Genomic DNA, 16,969 nt, shown 5'->3' on the forward strand with positions numbered 1-16,969 from the left:
GCCACACCTGAGGCTTCCAGTATAAACCTAAAAGAAAGCAGTAGCATCTCCTCCTTCATACTTAGAATCATAGAATCGTCTAGGTTGGAAAAGACCTTTAAGATCATCAAGTCCAACTGTTAACCTAACACTGCCGTGTTACTTCCTACCTCCTATGATATTGCCTATAGAGAAAGTTTGAAGTAGGTTTTGTTAATGCAGTAAGTTACTGGTCTTGCTTTTCCTATGTTTTTTCCAAGGCTTCTGTCCCTGTATTGGCTTGTACAGAAAAGTAGGAGAGGCTTTTTTCTGAGCAGAACAACCAGGAGTCTCCTGAAGATAGACATGATAAAGCTGGGGAAGGCTGGGTAACCCAGGCTTGTTTTACCCTCATCTCTGCTGCGTGCATATTTCATATAAGGAACCCATGAGCTCCCAGGGACCCCATCTGCAGCTCATCATCTTCCCTATCCCTTCAACATCAGCACAGGTTTTGAGGACCATGACTTTGACCTGAAGTTATGACTGCTCATGTCCATTGACTGAAGAGAAAGCCAACAGGTGTTATCTTGTAGCAGGGCTGTAACAAAACTTACCTTGAATACGCTACCACAGGACTTCACTTGCTGCTGCTTGCTGAAAGGCTTGCAAGCAGGCTGTCTCAGCTCTCTCGTTAATGTTGCTCCCAGTTGTCTGCAGCCACGTGGTATCCTTGTATACCTTTGTATAAGCAAGGTTGTGTGGCACTTACTATTTTTATTTTGGCAACAAACTAAGATCAACCTTTACCTCTTCTCTGTACATCCTAGGTCTCCATTGTATATTCTGTGCTTGTTCAGTCCCTGTGGAGAAAACAACAGCAGCAGGCACAGAAGAGGTGAAATTTCCTCTTATCTAAATCGTTTGCATGCATTAGTTAAAAGCTACCTGACCTCTGAGGTACCTCACTAGTAAACTCTTTTCTTTCACACCTCTTATTACCTCTTCACTGTTTCCTACCTTTGAGCTAATTTTCTATCCTAAAGCTATTATTTTAACCTATGTACCATAACTCTCTGCCTTATTCAATTATCTTCAGTGTGGAACCTTATTACTCTTCGAAAATATAAGTGTATGAAACACTGCAGTTCCCATGCTCCTGCTGCAGCAGTATTATCTCTTAAGAATGAAAGCAAGTTAGTTTAAGCAGGACTCTTATGGGTCCACATTGGGTATTTAGAATCAAATTATTCACATTAAGGTCTTCACAATATGTCCTTCAAAGCATTTCTTCCCCTATCCCCCTTCTCCCTTAACTACGCTAACCAGGCTATAATTTGTTCACCACAATACATTTTGTGGCTTTTTTTCATTCGATAGTGGTTGTATCCAGTGCTCTGGAGTATGTACTGTGACTAGAAAACAAAGCTTTCATCTTCTTTGTCCTCTGGAAAGTTTGGAGCAAAATAACCATTTAACAAATCTGCCATCTTCATCCTCGTTGCCAATTCCCTACTATCACTTTTTAGTGGACCAATTTTCTCTTTTATGGTCTGTCAAGTCAGAATATATGTGAGAAGTCCTTTATTTTAGTTGAACATTGCCTGGCAATTTGGATGTTTGGTGCTCTTATTTTACACCTCCAACTGGAAAGAAACATGCTGCCAGTTTAGCCTGGTAGCAAAAGTTAGTAACCATTAAACACATCAGGCGTTTTATTGATTGCTTCTTGAATGACAGTTCTTTGTCGTTAGAGTGCAGCCCCAATGCTGCAAAAGGAGGACCACATGCTTCTGTATTTTGGGATATTCGGATCCACATCTGAAGCTTGTTACTGACCCCTGCTATAATAAAAAGCTAATGCGTATCCCACCCTTCTCATCAAAATGCTGTTCTCTGCAAGACTGATATAAACAGATTTTCTTCTGGGGCCTCTTCTCTGCCTTCGTGTAACATATGAAGGGCTTCAGAGAGCTGTGGGTGCAGAGCGGGTAGCACCCTATTCAGAGTATGGAAGCTTGAAAAAAATAGAGAATACTAGTTATTGTCTGTATCCATCAAACTAAATAGGGAAATCAATTTACATTTAATAACGCAACTCCTTCCACTGCTGAGAGGCAGTACAGACACTAGCTTAGCTACTTCAGCACGTCTAGCTGCAGCTCATTTATGGGAAAATAATGGTATTTAGCATCAGCATATGTTAAATTCCACTGAACTTACCATGAAAGAAAGCCTATTTCACCTAGGTCATGCCTATATGATTGAATGCTCTGAAAACAGAAAATCTGAAACCTCCCATTCATTTGCAGTTTCCATATGAAATGGAGGATGTTTGCTTAAACTGAGTAAGCCTGTAAAAATCAAGCTTAGCTTTTGTGTTCATTGGTGTGGTAGAATAAAGTTATGAAAGAAGCTCACTTTCAAGATCTTAACAAATGTGGAACATATTATTGTGCATTTAGTAGAGGGGTCTTGTCCTCTTTAGCATGACGCCTTAAAACTTGTTTTGCTCTGTCTTATTTCATCAGGTTTAGGGGAGTTATAACACCTTCCCTAGTCCTACTGGTGAAGGAGTGGGGAATTCATACAGGGAAAAGTAAGCACTAGATCCTCAGGCTGAGATACTCTGGAAGATTCTTCAGGGTTCACGGTTGCCCTTCTGATACATATCTGCTTCCTGAAAGGTGCTTGTCGCAAAATTCCAAAGCCTGCCAAAAAGTCGCGTATGAAAAATAGGACTTGGACTGCTCCTTGACCAGACCAGGGCATAATTCCCTATGCATGTAGTAAGTGTTAACACAATCCAAAGAAGAGCTAATGTTTTTCTGTCAGAATAATTTTGTCAGAGAATGCTGATTTGCAGTAATATTAAAAACATTCTTAATAGCTTTGTCAAGATGATTAATAACAAAACCAGGTTTTTTAAGTATGGAAAAATTGTTTTGTTCTGACTTCTGTAGAAAGTTATAATGCAGCATAATCATGCTAAATACAAAGATGTCTCAAACGATTAATGAATAGCAGGGCAAAATGTATCCTCACGAGACTTGTACAGGGCTTCCACCCAGAGGGACCTCAAAAGGCTAGAGGACTTCTTTGGCAGAAACCCCCTAAGACCAGCAAAACAAGTGGGAAATCCTGCACCTGACTGGGAGGGAATAGCAACTCTATGTACAACAGTACAGGTGCCTGTGTGGGTGGATCTGGAGGAGGAGAAGCTGCTGCACACTGCATGTTCTTGCTGCAGTCAAAGTTAACCACACAGGGGGCTGCATTAGCTAGGATTTAGCTATAGGATTGAGGGAAGGGACTATTCCAGCACTTGAGTGTTGAAAGTACCAAAACCGAAGCTTTGCCTCTCTGCAGTACAAGAGACTAACGAAGAGAACCCAGTGCAGTGCAAGGCTGCCAAGATGGTGAAGGGGCTGGAGTGGCGTATCAAGACTGAGGGCACTGGGACTGTTTATCCTGGAAAAGAAAAGGCATCTGAGGGGATCTTCAGCTACCTGTAGGAGTCTTGCTAGAGAAGATGGAAGACAGGCTCTTCTCTGAGGTGTGCAGTGAAAGGACAAGAATTAGTTGTTGCAAATTGCCGTAAGGAAAATCATGGGTTATAAAGAAAAACTTTCACAATGACAGTGGTCAAACACTGGAACAAGTCATCTGGAGAGGCTTTGGAACTCTTCAGAGCTTGGCTGGGCAAGGCCCTGGGCAGCCTCACCTGACTCCAAAGTCCGACTTTGAGCAGAGAGCGGGATTAAATGACCCTTTCATGTCCTTTCCAATCTAAATTATTTTGTGAAAAATTGTGGTTAAGTTTGATACAAGACTTGATCAGAACTTTGGTACTATGAATATTTTTTGTTATTTGAGAATAGGAAGAGATGGTCATAAACCTATGAGTGGAGAAAACTGGGCTTCAAAACTGTTCCAATCCAAATTATAGTGAGGTTTCTCCTGGTTCAATTTGAAAATTGTCACAAGTATAAATTAGTTTACATGTACTTCTACCTCTGTTTTAGTTCAAGCAAATAGGGTATGGTCATATGCCAGTGAAAAATGAGGACCCTCCTCCCATTTCACTCCCTGGCATGCTAAACAAAGAGCAGCAACATATTCTACAGTTGAACTCCAATTTGTTAATCATAGTTCCTAGGGCAGTGCTCACAGACCACAAGAGATAGCAACCCCACTGAGCTAAGCGCTCTGCCAGCACATTGTATTGTTTTGTTACACTGCAGAACATGCAACTTTTCTAAATCACTTGACATCTGGAGTTTTACAATACAAAAACTAAGAGAAAAAGATTGTTATGGGCCCAAGCAGTGGGTTTGAGCAGCCAATGAGTATTTTTCTATAGTTTATTCAAAATCAAGCTTAATCTTACTCATGCATATGTTCATGAAAATCTTAGCATTTGTTTTAAATCCTTGTGTATTCATGTAAAATTAATAACTGCTTATTTGAATTAAGAATCTGCATTTAATGGCTTGCATTTGGTTGGTTATGTAATTTAAAAGGTATTACTTTTGGATACTGCTTGAATACTTCATACAACTTACATCACTGATAGTGCGTATTACAATCAGCTGTACAGCATTCTTTAAAAGTTATGCTAGTTCTACAAGTTAATTTAGACAACTGCAGCTTACATTGCAGCATATATATTTGATTTTAATAGAGAAGTCTGAAAGTATGTGCAAGACCAAAATTATTTACTGAAGCAATTTGAGAATACTTTTAATGAAGTACAGATAAGAGGATTCTTCATACTGCTTGGAGAATTCATAAATAGGGAAAAATATTAGGAATGAATCCCTGGCTCTCTGCGAGATAAGAATACAAGCAAAGATCAGCCCTAGTTTCTTTTTTCTTTTTTTTTTAGACCAATATTCTGGCTGTGGCTAGGGTAGAGGTGTGCTTCAGGGGAGCACACCCAAGTACAGTGCATTTAGTTGTGTAACTGGCAAAGGAGAAAGGGCCCCTGATACTTACTTAAAGAAATCCAAGTGAATTTTAATTCATTTTACCAAGAAAATGTTCTATTAGCTGCTACTTGTTAATCTTACTCATGTGGAAGCCAATGTTTAAAAAAAAAAAAAGAAACAAAAAACTTGAAGAAAAGGAATACAGTTGGTGTTGAGAGCGCTGATAAATGGTGGAATAAGAAACTTATATAAGGACCTTGCAGTTTCAGGCTTGATGGAGTTCCTTGCCAAAGACTTGTTTCAGTGGAGTGCAAGAGACAGAAAGCACACTTCGGAGAGCCTAACCTGGAATTGGAGAGAGGGATTATAAAGTGTTTATTTAATAAAAATGAATGAGGTGATACAACAGTAATTGTGAGAGGTGGGCAAAGTCACAGGAGAGGAGGGACTAGAAATGAGTTATTAAATCACACTCACTGTGTGATGGAGGTGTGGGGTAAGCCAGAAGAGAATAGGAGATTAAACAGAGAAAGAAAGAACAGGAAACAGATAAGAAGCATTTTAAAATCTGGAACAGATAGGAGAGAGAGAAGGGGAAGAGAGCAGATGAGAAATATTTGTTTGAGGGGAAAGGAAAACATTACAGGAGAGAAATGGGAAAAGGAGGTAAAAGAGGTTAAAGACAAAGTTAATTTTGTCAGTTTTCTGTATAGGGAGGGAAATGAACAGAAAAATGAACAAGAATTGCAAAAAAGATTCAGCATCTAGGACTCAGTTAAGTTGAAATTGCAGCCACTTGCTCAGAAAGATGTTTTTTATAATGGAGTAAGTCAGCTTATTTATGGAATTTCCTCAAACACTGCAGCATACCATGAATAGAGAAAGATTATTTGGCAACAGCGGGTGTTGTCAAAAAACTGAACTGGTGCTAGCTTTGTCATCAGCAAATGCTGAAGCTTGGGCACATTGAACAGCTCTCTTTGTAAGAGAAAGAGCACTGAAAGCAGATGCCAGCTCACCAACTTCAGCTGAGCTGAAGTCAACAGGATTAGATTGATGAGCTGAGGGGTGGGCTTGCTGGACAGTGGTGGAAGGAGGTGGTCAATGAGAGAATTTGGCAGTAGAGAAGACCAACAGATGAACTTTGGAAAACTTATAAAAGCAACTGCAATGGAGCTTTTAGGCCACTGAATGGCAGAACATAATTCTTCTCCTAACTATGTGAACCTCCATTTTACTGTTGGTCAGATTGCCTGTACTTAGTATACTGGTTAGGAGCTTGTACGAGAGCTTCACTCATCGTTAGAAACTTAATTCACGAACAAAACTAGCTCATAGCCATTTGTTCTTTTGCCAGTACCAGCCTTTGGTTTCAAGTAGCTCTGGCTTAAATACTTCTCATTCTCTTCTACAAAATAGAATGTTTGTATCCCTAGTGGATGTTTTTGCTCCCTCTCAAACACTAATTCAAATATGAACACAACTGACCAGAGCTGTGTATCCCATAAGGTTTTCCTATTGCCTTTTTGAGAGTTCTAAGAACTGCCTCTGGCAGTGTCTGTCTTTTCCACAGCTGCCTGAAAATGGTTTATTCTCATCCTGTGATTAAACCACATACCCTGGCTGAAGCAGGGCTCAAGACTGAATGAAGATGGGAAAACAAGGGCACAGCTACCTGAGATGGAAGGCTCATCATTAAGGAGACTGAAGCTTTATTTCAGAGATGCTACTCCCTACTGCAGCACTGTCCTGACTAACTTGCTGGTGAAAAAACCTATACCATGATCCTTGATGAAGGGCCTCCAAGACTAGCAGGGTGCTTTGTCTGGAAGAGCCTGGGCTGTGGCAAATCGTGTAGACCACCTAGCTCAAGTCTGAAATAGGCCACATCCAGCCTGGGCATCTGCTGATCTGGGCAGCATCACAGGAAGACTTGGTCTGCTGATGGCTTGCAACTCAAGATGTAGCTGAGGTATATGCACTGCTCTCCCCTTAGACCTGAGTAACACAGCCAAAACCACCTGGGATATGTTTATACTTACTGGCATAAAAATGCCCAGTCAAATTTCTCATTAGAAAATTAGACAGCTGGAGCCTGTTCCCTTCCAGGACATCAGGACTTCTCTTTTTGGTTCAGATTTACACAGCACAAAAATGTTAGCAAAGAAACACAACACTGCATTTCTAGCTCCAGCCTATTTTTTGAGTATTCTAAGTCACTATGAAGAGTACATATATTTTGTTACAGATTACATTCTTCAATTTGTTTAAGTTCAGATCATCTTCAGTGGTATTTCAACTTGCAGAGCTAGCAGTACTATGCAGCCTGTGCAGAAGTCTAATGGTAGGTTTTCAGTCCAGAAGCTCTGTTAGCAAAGGAAAAATTTGGGCAGAACTTTCCAGTAACAGAGATTGTGCATCCATTTATTCCCTTCATGGCACAGATTTGTTCTATCTCAGCTGCAGGTGGAAAAGCAATTGAAACACACTGAGCACTGAGGAATTGAAAAAAGATGTCCTGTTAAAAACAATGACAGAAGAGCCTGCCCTCAAAGTTTTATGTCAGGACAAAATTTTAGGACTTCAGTTATTGGCATGTGCTGTGTGTTCACCAAGCAGATGGGATCAATAAAGCCTTCTAAATATATATCTATCTCACTTTTATAACCGTACTTCTAGATTTAAGGGTTTGCATATACACATGTATATTCAAGCACCAACAATCTTGAATTTGTTGCTACTAGCTTGATTAAGAAAAAGTACTGCTTGGACACTGAGGCAAGTGAACTTTTTTAAAACAAAATAAACCCTAGGACCTTTATAAAAGCTTAGACAGGCAGTAACCCCTGATAAAATACTTGGCACACTTATTCTTTGAGTTGTAATAAATCCAGTTCAGGAGTTGCAAATGTGTATTTTCCCAAATCAGCTGTTTGTGTCAAGGCTTGCAGCATCAGCCCACAAGTGAAATAATTGTGGGCTTTTGTGCCTTGAAGGGGCTGCTCACCTGGGACTCGCTGGCAGGCAGGAGCTGGGTAATAGAGCCCCAAGAGGCAGGGAGTATGAAGAGGACAAGGAAGAACATCAAGGAATTGAAAAGAGGAGGATTAAACAAAACAAGGTGAGGAATAGAAGAGACAACAGGGTGTGTGTCAGACTGAGGAGACAAAAAAAAAAATCCAGGGAGGCCAAAAGAGAGCAAGTATTACCAGAATTGGGGAATAAACAGTGCTGGTAGAACAGGTGGGAGAGTACATTTGCATTCAGGCTGAGTAGTGGTTCAGTCCCCTAGGAGCTAATGGGAACTGAATGTCTGTGCCAGGGGAATTTCTGAGATACTTGTTTTTCTTCCTGTGTTGGGATGGTGATTCGAGCTACCACAACTTTTCAGTGCCACAAGAAGCATTGTTTTGAAAATGTCAGTGTATCAGGTTGAAGCAAGATATTTGTATTAAGGACCGTTTGATAACAACCTGTGGTGTGCTGCGCCGCTGCAGTCTCATTTGACCTGCAGCTAGGACATGCTCCCTGCCCTGTCCCACATGCTGAAGTCCCCAACAGGGTCTTCATGGCTGCATGTAGCCCACCTTGAGAAAGGACCTCAGTGCATCAAAGAAAATGCAATCTGGGGTCCTGGGTCTAGACTGGGCTCCATAAAAATATGTGCTGATCAGCTTATCTTAGTAAAATGCAGGAGGCTGCCTACATACCTTAAAAATACACAGCTTTACAGATGGGGTCATTGTATTTATTGGGTTGTGTTTGGGTATTTGTAGACATTCTTTATCTGATTTTTTTTTTCCTTTTGACTACTTAGCACAGTTTTTTCATTTGTCTGTAGCACTTATTCTTCCCTGATTATTAATGGTATTTGACCTTCTTATTTTCCTGTACCTTTCACATCTTTCTGCTTCTTGTGCTGAGTCTAATTCGCACTGGTTCTCTCCCACCTTTTCCTTCATAATCTCTTTTTTCTGAACTCCAACATCTTGCTTTACAATCTGTTTTCCTTCCATCATGGTCCATCTCTGGTTTCTTTCCCTCCCATACGTGTGCCAAGGTATTCCACACAGAAGACTTTACCGAAGCAAAATTGTCATAAAAATGGGAACTGGCTAACTTGCAAGTCAGTGTTCTTAATGTCTGCTACATCTGTCTACATGGGAAGTTGGTGCACTGTGAGTTCACATCCTAATTTACGATAAATTTATGGCACAGAAAACTAAGGCTTAGGCTCCTAAACATCCAGGCAGTTTTCAAAATGTTACACATAGTGCTCTCTGGTTTATAGCCTTACAGTTTAAAAAATGCACATGTAGTAGAATGCCTTTTTAGTTTTGGAATATTCACATTGTTTTAAAGTTCTGTGAAACTGGGGCATTTCTGAACTTTTGGTGGTTTTTTTAAACTAGTTCTTCATAAAAATATTCGGTTGTCTTGAAGATCAATGCAAAATATACATGTTGATTACTTCCATCATTTCATGAAATTACTTGTAATTCTGAGCACATGTTGGTATTCTTCAACTAACTGAGAAGGTGTCTTGAGGGGGTTAGAAGATGCTTAAGTCCACAGGAGACAAATTGCTCCTAAAAAAAAAAAATTTTGGTAAGCAATGACTCAGACATGTACAGCTTCCCATTTTACTAGATGTACAACTGGTTTATAGTGAGAGCTGCTACATCAATTGCATATGCCAGCTGTTATGCAACCATGTTTTTAGATTTCTGTGTAAGAATGGCTATATTGAATGCAGTCCTCTTCATTTTTCCTCTTGTAAAAGCCCTCCTGCATAGCCCTGGAGTATGTAATGCGATGTAATGTACTGTGCCCACTACAGAAGTCTGAATTAAGGGAGGTTTCATGAAATGGCCTTCTTGCATATCTGTCTGTGGGACTGACCTTGTGTGGCAAATGGAATCCCAAAACTTGAACTAGCTTTTGAACTTCAAATTTAAGGTCAATGTCTCACATTGAGACTAGTGATCTGTCTCAGACCTTCAGGACTATAGGTTAAAAAATTATTAGCTATCACTTTATCTCTTGCAAAGGGCTTCAGCAAAAGTAGGAATAGGGCCTAGACATGTTGCTTACCCTTACCTTAAGCTGGTCCTTCTTCCCTGCTGTCTGTTTTGGTTCCTTCACAGACTGCTCCTACCATCTAAACGTATGTCCCTGCCTGGCAGATTCCTTGATCTTCTTTGTGGAAGTTAGTTACAGATTATGATAAAGTATGCAGTCCCTGGTCCGTCACTGCCTTTAAATTATTCATAATTGCAAGTATTCTAATTGGTTTAGATTTATCCTCTATTGCTCTATTTGTTTACTTTTATAAAGATTTTTTCTCAGTGTGCACTGTGCTTGGCAAACATGCTTTCCTCCTGGATTTATAACATGGTTTAGTCATGGTTAGCAAATTATAATTTCAGTGAGGCTTTAAGCAGTCTAAATCTCAATAAACTCAACACTAGTGTTGATATTTGTTTTCTTCCAATTTGTGTCTAAACATGCTTGTTTTTCAGTTGTCAATCAGTTCATTTTCTCTTCATTTCTTAAGAATGAGGATGCACTCTCCTGGGCCTGAATCTCCAGGATAGCATTTTTTTAATGTTTATTCACATAGTTATTTTCATTGTGTGTTTGTAAAAGAGATGCTGTGATCTGCCTGGGTATGTCAATAAACTTGGATCAATGTCTTCAAGCCCAAGGGCTTAAAATGAGACTCTGAGCTCTTAAAGCCTTGGGCATCTTGTGAGATTCGAGTGCTAGTATGCTTAATGAAGTCTTAAAAGGAAAGGTAAAAATAAGATCTATTTGTTTGGTGTTTTCCTCTTTACCAGTTTTACACCACTATTAGGAGCACTGGTTTCCAATGCCACAGTAAAGCTTGAGTTAATTTTCATGTGTTTATAGGGTGATATATAAAGTAATCCACATAACTGTAATAAAATATTATATAAATGTAATATACTGACTGTAAAATATGTAATTCTGGTTACTTATACTAGGCAACACACAGAACTTCTAAAGCAACTTACTGCTGAATATCAAATCATGTATTTATATACCAAAATATCTATATAAAGTCAATTAACTACAACTTATGTTACAGTTTACAGGACTTTATTGTCAGTATACACCAGTGGTAAGTTCAGTGCATGTCTGGGACCAAAGCTTAAAAATCACAAAATTCAGCTTGGCAGGGGCCCTGAGAGGTCATCCCATCCAACTTCCCACTCATAGCAGGGTCAGTGCTGATTTTAGACTGGCTTTCTCAGGACTCTATGCCACTGGGTCTTGAAAACCTCCGAGGAAGACTCTTCAAACCACTCTGTGCAATCTGCTCCAATGTTCAGCTTTGTTTCCCCCCCCCACCCCACCCTTTTATCTGGTTGAAACCTCCCCTGTTTCAATTCAGGATCATTGTCTCCTGGTGTCCCACAGTGCACTTCTGTAGAGAACTTGGCTCTGCAATCTTAATCTCCCTGCAGGCCATGGGAAGCTGCTGTCAGGTCTCCCTGGAAAAGCCCCACTTCCTCAGCTTCTCCTCACAGGGCAAGTGACTCTGCCTCCTGGCTGGCTGCGTAGTCAGAACTTGCCCCAGTTTATCAATGTCTTTCTCACATTGGGGAGCACATATGGATCCAGAATTTCTAAAAGATTCTGAATTTGAACGGTTTCCACTACTAGAAGGTCCCTTTCTTGAACCCTGTCTCCAGGCACAAAGTCCTGGGAGATCTTGTTGAAGACCGATACAAGGGGTTGAGTATCTTGGCTTTAAGTATATCTGCTGTCATGAAATCACCTGCCCCGTGGACCAATAGGTCCCTGTTTACCTTGGTTATTCTGCCATTGATATAGAGGTAAAAGTGCTGCTTTTTGCGCTTGTTCCTCATTGGTTTCAATTCTAGCTGAGCTTTGGCTTTTCTAATACCAACCCAGCATGGCCAGGAGATTCCTTTGCACTTCTTTGCTTCCTGTCCTTGATTCCAGCTCCTGTATATAGTCAGTTTGTGCTGGAGTTCAGTTCCTGTTTAACAAAGCCAGTCTCCTCCTACATTTGCTAATTTTTCTGAACATCAGATGGACCGCTTTTATGCTGGGAAGAGATGGTACTAAAAGACCTGCCAGTTCACTTGAGGTCATTTGTCCTAATAAGCTGTCTTTTACAAGGTTCTACCTACCAGGATTCTTCATACACATTATTGGTTTTCACCCTTAAATTAAACTGTGGGGTTTTTAAGCCTGATTGTTAGTAGCCTGTCTTGTCAGATGCCTCTTGAGACTATTCAGAATGATTCCTTTTCACCCAAATTGTTTGTTGTCCCCCTCAGTGCATGGCATTATCTGTTAAGTATACATCAGGTCTTACAAACCTTGTCACTTCTTCCCTCAGCTCAGGGGATAGCGTTCTCCTAGGATTCTTATTTTGCTTATTTTTTTTGAAAGAGTATTTCTCTTTCATTTTATGGCTTAATAATGGGAGGTGGCAAGTGCTCTTTTGTAATCTCTCTCTTTCTCTTGTAATATGTCTCTGAAGAAACTCATTGCAGTCACAGCTGAAGGTTCAGGGAGAGAAAATCTAACTCTAAAAAAGGAAAAACATCTAACTTAACTGATTAGAATGCATATTTGTCATGCTTAAAAAATAAAAGATCCCTTTTTGAAGAATTATAAAGGTAATGCTAAAAGAAATAGATTAGCTCTGGCAATACAGATATTTTACTCAAGCCTGCTGTTAGGTCACAATATTACAGCATGATGATTTTCTTAAGTGGCTTTTGTTTATACAAATTGCTGACTTCTGTCCACTCCTCCCCCCTCCCTTGGTGCCTGCTAAGCATATGCCAACCTTCTGTGTCTTTTTTTTTTTCCTTGAGAACAGAGAAATCCTTTTCATGCTCTTATCAAAGTCTGAACAGAAATAAGAAGTGTTGGCTTTAGCCAGCCTTACTCTAATGGGTAAGGTAGCTGCATGTTTCATCAGTCCTATCCAAGAACAGCTTCAGATGATAGAGGTACTTTATAATTATTGTAAGGGCAATGTTTAGAACAAGAGCAACAAGATTCTTGAAAATTTGTAGTTAGTTTGGAACTCTCTTTAATCTCAAGTTGTACTCCATTTCATGTTACCAGCAGCACAGCTGAGGAAACACATTAAAAATTAGTGAGATACAAGTTGACAAAGAGATGGATAAAGGGTGAGTTCATGGAGAACTGTGACTTTCACAAAAATAGACTGACCTTTATGAAATGTTTTGTGGGTTTAGAGAGCAACTAATGTTTCTGTAGAAAAAAACAGTGACAGCATGCAAATTACTTTCTTCTTGGGTAGATACATGGGTACTTCATACTGTTTTCTTCACGTTGGCTTGCTTCTTTTGAAGTTCCTTTAATGCTTGTTTGCCTGACTAACTTGATGTAGGCCGCTCAGGTGAAATTATTATTATTTTCTGGTCTGGAAACACCTATTTCCTTTGACAATAGGTGAGCATAGCAGCTGTCATCTTGGCTATAGGTAAAAACCTCTTCTCAACCCCGTGGATAAGTTTAAAGCAGTGGGTGACACTACTACTAAAACTGAATTAGCATCAACACTGCTAATGCAGTGTGGCAGGGTGGGATGGGTAAAGGAAACACTGTATAATTTGGATTGTTATGATCAAGCTCTTTCCAACTCAAAGTGGATACAAAAATGTACAGAAAAGCACAGATAATTTAGTGGCAGTGAGTTTGCAAAGCATACTGGAAAATACACTAATCCATTTTTGGCTATACAAGAAAACGTCTGTAATCCTGACTCAAGGTGCAGCCAATTAGTGTTCTTTTTTTTTTTTTTTATGGAGCTCATGTGAAGCTTCTTTAAATGGTTTTTACTTGCTTATTCTGCTCTTTAACTGTCCCTTTTATTTTCATATCTGATCAGAAAACCTGGTTTTCCTCCTTATTCTCTTCCGCATTTTCACAGTTAACTGGACAACATTTTTTGTTCATGAGATATGACATGAAAATAATGACACTTTATCACACTTAGAGTAAGAAATATGGTTGAAGTGCTCACTCAGAAGTCATATGTAGTCCCTGTTCCATCAGAACAGAGCTGGATGGCCATTTTGTTAAACGTTAATAGCTCCATTACTCCTATTCCCACAGCCTGACTATGAGGGAACTATGCTAGCATTTAATATGCATAACGTCTTTTTTTAAAAATCCCAGATTAGAAATATAAAATCAACGGCATCGGTTTTGATGCTCAGCCCAAACTGCTTTGCCTATTGACAATAAAAACAAACATCTTGCTTTCCTGGAAATAAACTCCTAAAATCCTGGCTATGGTAACTGAGAAACCTTTATGTGAAAAAGCAACCCAGTGGGATAGCGGTGTTCCAAAGTTTTCTATTGACACTGCTGTTTAGTTGTGTCTATCCAATTTTATTCAGTAAGTAGACTTGATTCTGTTGTCTAGAATAAGCTGTTTCAAACTGAATTTAACACCAGGCCATCCTATGCATAGCATGTTTATATAATGGGTCTGAGCCTCAGTTATACTGGTTTCAACCCACCATGCCTGTATACATACTTGTATTTGTTAGAGCCATAAACCGTGTGGCAACAGCAGTAAGCCTACTGCTTGGCCACCTATTTCCTTAAGAAAAACAATGTATAGAACCTGTACCCCTAGGATGCTTGTCCTTTATGTGCTTGCTGACTGCAGCTGCCCTACTCCTAGACCTCTGCAGTACATGGCACAGACTGCATGGCTCACAAACAGGTGTCTAGCAAGCCCAATGCATTGTAGGCCCTAAACTCTAATGGAGTTACTTGAAACTTGCTGCTACTAAATTGCTTAAATGCATCTGCAAAATGTGTTGCATTACAATGGAGAAAAAGCTTGGGGTTTTACATCCAGTGTTATTTTTCTTTTTAATCTGTTAACTGAGACTATGTTAACTAACAACCTACTGGCAGTTGAGGATGTCTGGCTTTCAGGCCAGAGCTCTGTCTTTTTCTCCCTGCCTAAAAGCATCATGCTCATGAGCTCTGTTTCTTGAGGGATGAGCAGAAAATGTATGTTCTCTAGCAAACCTTTTGGCGATTGACACTAATAAGTACCAGAGGGAAATGTGTCCAGTCTTTCCCTTAAACTCATAAAAAAAAATCCCTAGTGTGAGGACTTGGATATTCTTTTGGAAGCAGAGCCAAGTAGCTCACAGAACTCTCACCTGATGTCACGTACACCTTTAGAGTTCATGACCCATATTACAATTTGGCAGAGTAAACCAACTTCATATACATCTATAGATTTTTTTTTTTGAGTAAAAAAAGGTTGAGCAAGCATGTTACTGAGCTGATTTATTACAATGTTATTAAAGTAGTTAAAGATGGAACAATATGGTGATCAAATGACAACCTACTAATTTGATCACTGTGCCAAGTGATTCTTTGCCAAGGGAAGCTACTTGATACAGGGTAAACTCATGTTCCTGTCATAGTAACAAAAGAGCTTTCCCAAAGCCTTAACCTAGGCTGAAGGTTGAACTGTACAGTAAATCAGATTTTGAACCCAATCACTTTTTAGTGAAAGTCTTCATGGAAGTAAGACTTCAACAAACACACACAAGAATATGTTGACTAATAAGATAGAGTAATAAAAGGTGAAGACACTTCGCTGAAACAAGAGTAAAAATAGTTTGAAGCACTTCTGCTTGATTACTTGAGATCTTTAATTTGAGTAGTTGTTGGCAGGCCTTCAAGACATGAGTCAGTGCCTCTAAATTCAAAGATGTGGATTCATCACAGTTTTCTTTCTGAAGATTCTAAATTTTCTTCTTACGTTCTGAAAGACTAGGGCAGGGAAATGCAGAGAGTTTGGGATGTTGTGAATAGCAGGAAGGAGAAAGTCCATTTTCTTCTATATTGTTTTGCTCTTGTTGGAATTACTTCTCATTTTCCCTAGCTCATGAGTATTTGTTGTGGCTTCCGGGCTAACTGGGTGAATCCAAGAGTCCAGCACAGTCTCTGCAGTCAAATCCCTTTAGGGGAACAGTTAATAATGTCTATGTGGGAAGCCTCATCACTGAATGAACCTCCATTTTGGCAAATAAACTATAGGTAAGATATTTTTAAAAATAAATGTGGTGTGTTTGACCTTGGCTGGATGCCAGGTGCCCACCAAGCTGCTCTATCACTCTCCCTCCTCAACTGGACAGTAGAGAGAAAATATAATGAAAGGCTCATGGATTGAGATAAGGACAGGGAAGTCACTCAGCAATTAGTCATGGGCAAAACAGACTTGACTTGGGGAAATTAATTTAATTTACTACCAATCAAATCAGGTAATGATGGTATGGTAACGAGAAAATAAAACCAAATCTTAAAAGCATCTTCCCACCATCACTCCCTTCTTCCTGAGCTCAACTTCAATCGCGATTTCTCTACCTCCTCCCTCTTAGCAGCACAGGAGGATGGGGAATAGGGGCTGTGGTCAGTTCACACACCTTGTCTCTGCTGCTCCTTTTTTCTCACACTCTTCCCCTGATTAAGTGTGGGGTCCCTCCCACGGGAGAGAATCCCCCACAAAATTCTCCAATGTGGGTACTTCCCACAGGCTACAGTTCCTCACAAACTGCTCCAGCATGGGTCTCTTACACAGGGTGCAGTCCTTCAGAAACACTCTTCCAGCATGGGTCCCCCATGGGGTCATAAGCCCTGCCAGCAAACGTGCTCCAGAGTGGGCTCCTCTTTCCACAAGTCCTGTCAGGATCCTCCTCCAGCACAGGCTTTCCATAGGGTCACAGCCTCCTTTGGGCACGTCTACCTCCATGGGCTGCAGGTGGATATCTGCTCCACTGTGAACATCCATGGGCTGCAGGGGGACAGCCTGCCTCACCATGGTCTTCACCATGGGCTGCAGGGAAATCTATGCTCCAGTGCCTGGAGCACCTCCTCCCGCTTCTTCTTCACTGACCTTGGTGTCTGCAGGGCTGTTCTTGCATGTTCTCCTTCCTCCCTTCCAGCTGCTGGTGCTGCCACCATTGCTGATGGGCTCAGCCTTGGCCAGTGGCAGGGGCGGCTTTGTG

This window comes from Egretta garzetta, unplaced genomic scaffold (genome assembly GCF_000687185.1).
Source record: "Egretta garzetta isolate BGI_Z169 unplaced genomic scaffold, ASM68718v1 scaffold333, whole genome shotgun sequence".
Taxonomy (NCBI): domain Eukaryota; kingdom Metazoa; phylum Chordata; class Aves; order Pelecaniformes; family Ardeidae; genus Egretta; species Egretta garzetta.